Source organism: Sorex fumeus, unplaced genomic scaffold, assembly GCF_029834395.1.
Source record: "Sorex fumeus unplaced genomic scaffold, SorFum_2.1 ptg000015l, whole genome shotgun sequence".
In the NCBI taxonomy this organism is placed as follows: Eukaryota; Metazoa; Chordata; class Mammalia; order Eulipotyphla; family Soricidae; genus Sorex; species Sorex fumeus.
The window spans coordinates 12,774,994-12,783,396 of NW_026606072.1; positions in this window are offsets into that span (position 1 = coordinate 12,774,994).

Sequence of the window (8,403 nt, forward strand, 5' to 3'; positions counted from 1 at the left end):
TAGCTTGCTAAGAGGACGAAGAACCTCCAGCTCCAGGTGTATCTTTTCAACTCCACCATTCTTCCTGCACTAACATATGCCTCAGAGACCTGGGCCTTACGAAAACAGGATGAGAACGCTATTCAGGTCTCCCAAAGAGGAATCCAAAGAGCTATGTTTGGAGTATCACACTTCACCCAAGTGAGAGAAGGAATCCAGAGTTCCGGCCTCTGTTGATGATCAAGAATTAGGGATGCTATCTCGTTTTCCAAGGCACTGAAAATCAGGGGTCACTCCTGGCTCAGCCATCAGGAATTACTCCTAGCGTGCTCTGGGGACCATATGGGATGCCGAGGATCAAACCCAGGTCGGCTACGTGCAAGGCAAACACTCTACCTGCTGTACTACTGCTCCGGCCCTAATACAGAACCATTCTATGCTTACAGTCTCCTTCCTTATTAACCTTGATGGGCATATTCTCCATAGGTTTGTTTTTTTTGAGACTGTTATATAATTTGACTCAAATCATATATGATCTTATGTGCCTGGATTATTTCAGAATGCCTTTCCAATACTTTTGTTATTCACCCAAGTTGATTTCTATTGTTGATTTTTAATGCTGAGTATTTGAAGAATATGCCTCCCCAAGATGTTCACACAGACCTTGCCCAAGATGTTCAGCACACATCTCCTTCAAACATGTCACTTTGGCATATGGGTTATCCTAAGCTGGTTCAATTTAGGCTCTATATGGTTATGAGAAACTTTTCCAACTCCCTTGACTACCAAGAATAATAAAAAATAGGGTCTTACCCAGAATTATGATTTTTATCAGAAATGACCTTCTCTATTATGAAAAACTATCTCTGCATATGGTAGGGAAAACGTCTGGTCTTTGTCACATAAATCGCTCTGAGGCATACATATGACACCTCTCTACTCTGCTTCAAGCCACTGGCCCCATCCTATTTCTCTTTTTAAAAATTCTTGGGCACATCCAACAGTGCTCAGGGCTGACTTCTGGCTCTGTGTTCAGGGATCACTCCTGGCAGGGATTAGAGTATCATATGAGGTGCGGAAGATTGAATCCGGGTCAGCGGTATGCAAGACAATGCCTTACCTGCTGTACTATCTCTCCAGTCTCTCCATCCTATTTCTTAGGTAAGGATATATGCCCCCATTATACCCACTAACTTTTTCATTTTTATTTTGTGTGGTTTCCTCATACATATGTAATTAAACTTGTAGGGTTTACTTTCTCCTAATAAGCAACTCTTTTGTGTTGTTGGGCTGGAACGATAGCACCGCAGGTAGGGTGTTTGCCTTACATGCATCTGACGGGGATTCGATTCCTCTGTTCCTCTCAGAGAGCCCAGCAAGCTACCGAGAGTATACCACCCACATGGCAGAGCCTGGCAAGCTACCTGTGACATTTGTACGCCAAAAACAGTAACAAGTCTCACAATGGAGATGTTACTGGTGCCCACTCCAGCAAATCAATGAACAATGGGAGGACAGTGCTACAGTGCTTTATGTTGTTAATTTGATTATGCAACCATCTCAAGAAGAATTTAGAGTAGTAGGGAAGTATTTTTCTCCTCCCAAACATATGCCATTGCCTGGATGCAATATAATCTATCTATCCACCAGCTGAAGGCCATTTAGAATATATCCAGTTTAGAATAATTAGAAAGAGAATTACTGCAAAAATTGTGTATAAATTTTATGGGAACATACTTTTCATTTTTCGGGAGGAAGTTCCCAGATATAGGATTGTTTGGTTGCTGTTATGAATGTTTATGTAAGAAACTGCTGAACTATTTTCTAGAGTGTTGATCCATTCTCTCCTATAATGCAAGAGTTTTGTTTCTTCTCCATCATTGCCAGCACTTTGTGTTATAAGCACTTTTCTTCAATCTTAGTCATTCTAATGGATATATAGTAGTATCCAGTTATGGTTTTGAGCTGTATTTCCCTTATGACTAATATGCTTAGCATCTGTCTATATGCTTATTTTCCATCCTTACATATCCTTACAGTACCTTTGCCCACTTTTAAATATTTTTTTTCTTCCTGTAGAACTTTGGGAGATTTTCATATATTATGGATATAAGTTGTTGTTTGAATATTTAACTCGACAGTATCTTTTTCCAATGGCTGATGATTTTCCATTTTCCTAATAGTAACTTTCATGGAGCAGAAGCTTTCTACCTATAGTGTCTATTGATCAAGTTTTTAATTTTATAAATTGTGCTTTTACTGTCACGTCAAAGAACTCTATCAGATCATGGAAATTTTCTCCTATCTTTCTTTCAAAAGTTTTGTAATTTTACATTTTAAATTTAAGTCTATGTTCTATTTTGAGCTCATTTTTGTTCTACGTATGCATTTTAGGTCAGGATTTATTGTTTTGTATTTACAATTTTTATATCTCTTAAAATAGAGACGTTACTGGGCCCGCTCGAGCAAATCGACGAACAATGGGAGGGCCTTTACCTTTACCTTTACCTTTACCTTTATATCACTTAAATGAAATTTAAGTAATTTTACCATTGAAATTTTTGTGTACCATTTTATTGTCAAAAGTCAATTGGTCATACATGTGTAGGTTTGTTTCTGGACTATTTTCCTTTCATCTATATGCCTTTCCTTTCGCTAATACCTTACATTGTATAAACTTCTCTTGATTTACAAAAAATTGTTATTATGCAGGATGCAGGGCAGAGTCTGGCAAACTCCCCGTGACGTACCAAATATGCCAAATACCAGTAACAAGGATGGGTCTCATTCTCCTAAAGAGCCTTGAATATAATCTCAGGGCTACGATGAAAGAGACGTTACTGGGGCCTGCTCGAGGCAATCGACGAATAACAGGATGATGAAATGAAATGAAATGAAATGTTATTATGCAGGATGATTCCTCTTAACTAATTATATATGCATATATATAATAACATGCATATGTAGATTTTTGGACCACACCTGGCTGTGCTCAGGGTTTACTCCAAAGATCACTGGAAGGGCCATATATGGTGGCAGGGATCAAACCTGGTCAGTCATGGACAGGTGCCATGACCCTCTGTACTATATCTTCAGCCCTCCACATAAATTTTAGAATCAGCTTGCCTATATTTAGAAAAAATAAATCCTGCTTGGATTTTTTTGTTCGAGTTGTGTTAAATCTATAATTATATTTAAATGTATTTGTACAACATTGAGTTTTTCAAACCACAAATATGTTATTATTACTATTATAATTTTGTTTGAGGCCACACTAGGAAGTGTTTATCATAAATATTCTAACCTTATTACAAGACAGTTGTGTGAATTCCTTAGGATTTTCTTCATAGACAAATGAGTCACTTGTGAGTAGGAATAGTTTTGTCACTTGTTTTTCAACCTGCATGACTCAATTCATTTTCTTGTCTTATTACACTTGGTAGAACTCCCAGTACAGTGCTGAACAAGAGTGGTAAGAGTGGGCACCACTCCTTTGTTCCCAAACTTAGAAAATAATCATTCATCATCACGAATGATTTTAGCTATGTTTTTTATGAATGTCATTAATCAGATTGAGGAATCCCCTTAAACTTTCAACTTGCATTTTTGTCATGGCTTGGTATTAAATTTTCATATGCTTTTTCTATAGAAAATGAAATTAATATTATTTTTGCTTCTTTAGACCGTCAATATGGAAGATTGTATTTAATGATTGAGAATATAATTTTTATAAAATGCTGCATTTGACTTACTAACATTTTGCTGGAGTTTTTGGTGTCTCTTTTCATGAGGGTAATTTAAATTGTCATTTTCTTTCATTATCTTTGTGAGATTCGGATTATAGTAGTAGTTAGAGGAAAACGTATAGCATTAAATGCTTACTTGAAACATTAAATAATGCTAGAGAAAGAGAATTAAAATCAATACACTAGCTCTTATTTTAAGAAACCAGAAAGAGATGCACAATATAAACCCAAAGCAAATAGAGAAAAAGGAAATAATAAAGTAAAAGCTAAAGGGGCCCTGGGTAACTCAGAAGCAAAGTGCCTACTTTGAAAGTGTGAGGCTATAGTTTGATCCTCAGCATCACCACACATGCTCTAGGTCTATCTCAGCAACACTACAGTGCCACAACAAAGCATGCCATCTCTAGCACATCCCCATGTGTGCTGGTGTCCCAAAGAAGTATGCACCCCCTAGCTAGCACAGCAACCAAGTATGTGAGCACAGCACCTGGTCAGCACAACAATAACAAAATTAGAAGTGGATGGGGGGGAGGGGATAAATTAGTTACTAAGATAAAGAGCTAAACTCAATGAACCAGTAGAACTATTTGTTATCAGGTTAATACAGGTTTTATGAGATGAGAATGGAAATTATTCCATCCACTTTCTTTTTCCGGAAAAAAACTATATAGAATTGGTTCGATTTCTTTAAATGTTGGAGTATTAACTCATGAACTTTGAGGTTTTTTTCTTCAAGAGACTAAACTGCAAATCCAATTTCTTAGTCATTGAACCATTCACAGGTATCTATTATATCTTGGCAAGTTTTGGTAGTTTAGACTTTTCAAGAAAATATCAGTTAGGGTTTGAAGACGTTGCTCAGTAGTCAAGTGCATGCCTTATACTGGTGATTGCCTGGATCCAATCTCTGGAATTACAAAACAAAAATAAAACAAATTTAGCTCTTCTAACTTGTTAGATTTATGTGCACAGAGTTGTTTATTGCATTCCCTGGTGGCTTTTTTTAATTGTCTGTGTTATCTATAGCAATATTTTTCTCTCATTTTCAATATTATTAATTTGTGTACTCTCTTTCTCTCACTTCATCTTGCTAGATATGTCCATTTTAGTATTTGCAAATAACTGACTTTTGACTTCTTTTATTTTTCTCTATTTTTTTTCTCTTTAAATATCATTGATTTCTCCTCTTTGTTGTTTTTCTTGTTCCCATTGCTGCCATTAAGGGATTTCTCAGGGACTGAGATGAAAGGGAGAAGAAAAAACAGAAAGAGAAAGGGGCAGAAAAAATATGGTATACTTTTGCATTTGGGGACTGGAGCTATATAGTACAGCGGGTAAGGTGCTTGCCTTGCACGCAGCTGACCCAGGTTCAACCCCTGACATCCCATATAGTTCACCAAGCCCTGCTGGGAGTAATTCCTTAGTGCTAAACCAGGAGCAATCACTGAACATAGCCAGGTGTAACTCCTCAAAAACAAAGAAGCAAAAATAGCCTTCACATTTATTCTGAGGAGTCTCTTTTTCCCATGCCTTGAACCAGTTTTAGAGCTCTGTGCGTTCCCTGAAGCCTGTTTCTAGTTTGTGGGTATTGAGTTCATATGGAGAATAGTAGAAAGGAAAATGGTAAACTTACCACCAATTCAGTGCTAATCCAAACTCTCCATTAATTTACTTGCTATTACTCTCATCCATTCTGTCTAGGTTTTATAACTGTAGTCAATCAGAACAACCAGATAGAGTATGTTTCTGTTATCTGACCCAGTACTGAAACTTTGACTTCAAATTCTTTGAGTCTATTCAGAAAAGGGTTTGATGGTCGCTATATGGAATCATCTTATTTCTTACATCTTCTATTGCCACATGTTCATGAGCTAATCTTCTCTCCCCAGTGTCTTTACCATGCCCCAGCTCTACAAGCACCATAATGACCTCTGAAGCTGGGGTCCGGGCAACTTGTACTTGTCTCATCCAAGACTAGACAGATCCATGATGCCCAAGCAGCATTTCCTCTCCCTGAAATCAGTTCCGACAATATAAGAATTAGTAGTTTATTCCAAAGAAGATAGATACGACTCTAATTCAGAATGGGGGCATCATGTTCAAATATGGAATGGATTTTCCTGTAGACCCATGAAATTCCAGATCAGACTGATAACTGAGATTAATTTAATGAAAGGGAAAGCAAGTTAATCTCTCCTCCAATCTCAAGCACACTACTTTTTTTTTTCTGATGCAAAATGAATTTATCTCAAATTTCCAGAACGCATTCGACCTGGCAGTCTGGATGAAGAGGAAACTTGACAGAAGGGAGAAACGCTTCCTTTTCCTACTGGCCTGCCTGAACCCAGGGAGTCAAGCAATTCAAGGGCTTGTATTTTTAATACATTTTAAAATTCAAGTCAACATGGAAATGAGGTGGGTGGATAGCTTAAACTGAATGGTCATTGTGCAGCAGGCTGGTTATCTCACCGTTTGTTATACAATAAAAGAGGATCAGATAAACACAGGCATAACCTCTGCCTCCATTGATAATGTAAATCATCCCTTGTATCATTTGTCTTTCCTTCAGACTGGATACAAAAGGCATAGAAATGAACAATTCATGCCTAAACACAGGAGAGCTTGAAAGCTAGTGCACATCCTATGTTTATTCTAGGTCATCATTAAGGGGTTGAGTGGATTTTCTTATAAACACAGGCTATTCTGTCAGTGGGGAGCAGGAGAGACAAAGTATGTCTTTCCCTGTGCAGACAGCTCTTTTAAAGACGCATGGCAACTTTTCTGCCATGCACAGTAAGTTATATAGATAATTCTTTTTATGGGATATGAAATGTTGTCTCTTGAGCAGTGCAGAGCATAATGTGTTATAGAAACAAGCCTTTTTCTCTTCACTTTGTGCAAATGCCATTTTTCATTACCCACTGAGTGGGAGCTTGCTAGGGATTGAAATGAGAGCAGCAGTGCTCCCCGTCCCACAGACAGCCAGGCATTCACTTCCTGACAGTCCTTCAGCGAAGACCTCCATGGAATGCCCCAGACACCACAGGCCAGCTCCCCCCACTATGGAATTCAGAGCACCGAGCCCTTAAAAGATGTCCGGACTTTTTAGGTTCCCTATTTCCACTGCCCTCTTTCCTGCTGAGGGTTTTGTGGGTGGTGGTGACTGTTGTTTTATCCCACCCAGCCCAACCAAAGGCAGCTAAAGAAAAAGTGCCAAGACAAACAGAACGAGAGCCTTGGGGACCCAGTAATGGGTATGGAGCGTCGAGTGTGGTAATCATTCTTTTGATTTGTGTTCAGATATGTTTTCTATTTGCTTTCGCGCAGAATGTGCGTTCTCCCCCTGGATAGCAAATAATCGGAACCAGGCTAAAACCATTACAAAGTGGCCCTCAAATACCATGTCGGTATTGGAACTGAATGACTGGTCAGACATTTAAATATGGAAACTGGGAATTGAGGTAAATTGCACTGATGGGTGTTTGAAAACATGCTCAGAGTTATTTCAATAATCATCTTTCTTGGGCATCTCTCTAGCCTTTTGTTTCCTTTTTAAGGAATTCTGCCTTTCCCCTCTTTTAATCCTATTCCCATTTGTTCGAATGTTAATGTTGCTCAATGGTTTGGTTGTTTCCACAAAGTCAAAAAAATTTTACATTATTTCTTTCTGTCTCCTAGCAAACAGATCAAGGAGAGAAGAGTTGGAGGGCTTAGTAACCCCGGTGTCTGGTGATCTTCACCCTTCTTTCAGGAGCAATTTCTTGAGATAATGGATATCATCTTCCACCAGCATCCGCATCTCCTACTGGTCCTGCCCCCATCCAGCAGAGGAGGAAGGAATAAAGAGGAATGTGTTCAGATGCTCAGAGAAAGGCTCAGGACTGAGGCAGCTACAACTGCAACCGGGCTAGGAATCTGACACAGACCTCTAAGTCCCAGGCTAATGTCAAGTGCTAGGGGTTTTTTTAGTTACTCAAGGATCAAAAGGAAATTATTCAATAAAAGGGAACTTAAAGGGACTTCTGTGCTGATACAAACCTTAATCAAAAACACTTGTTCAAACGCAGCTTCCTTGACCTGTCTTTTCATATTGTCTTTCCAGCTCTTACACACATTTGTGATTAAAATAAGGATTTTCTCCTCCCAGCTCAGCATTCGCTCTCCCCTCAGCTGACCAGAATTTCATAAGGGAGACACGACAGTTTGTTGCTAAGGAACTGAAGATATATGTCACAATGCAGCATCCTGATGCAGAAGAGTAAATAGTTTTCAACAGATTGGATATTAAGTAGAAATGAGCAGAGTGCGCGTCTGTGTGTACATGCGTGGGTACACGCTGGCTTTGGGTGTTATAACTGACAACGAGAGAGAAAGAAAAGGCCCAGGCACATTCCTGTTTGAGATGTGGTTGCAGCCATCTCCTCTATCAAAGCTACTCTTTAATAAGCCCTCAATTGCCTCTTACTTGTAGAAATACCACTCATGCGTTTGAACTTTTCACTTCAGCTCATTTTGCTCCCTGTTCCTTCACAATGTCGTGTCAGGAATTTATCACACTGTGACCTTAGCCACATTCTCCTTTCAAAGGAGCTAAGCACAAACTTTCTGGAGTCTCTAATATCCTAGGTGTTCAGCAGGGAGACTGAAACATGAAATTCCTCCCACTTGGAGCTCACCC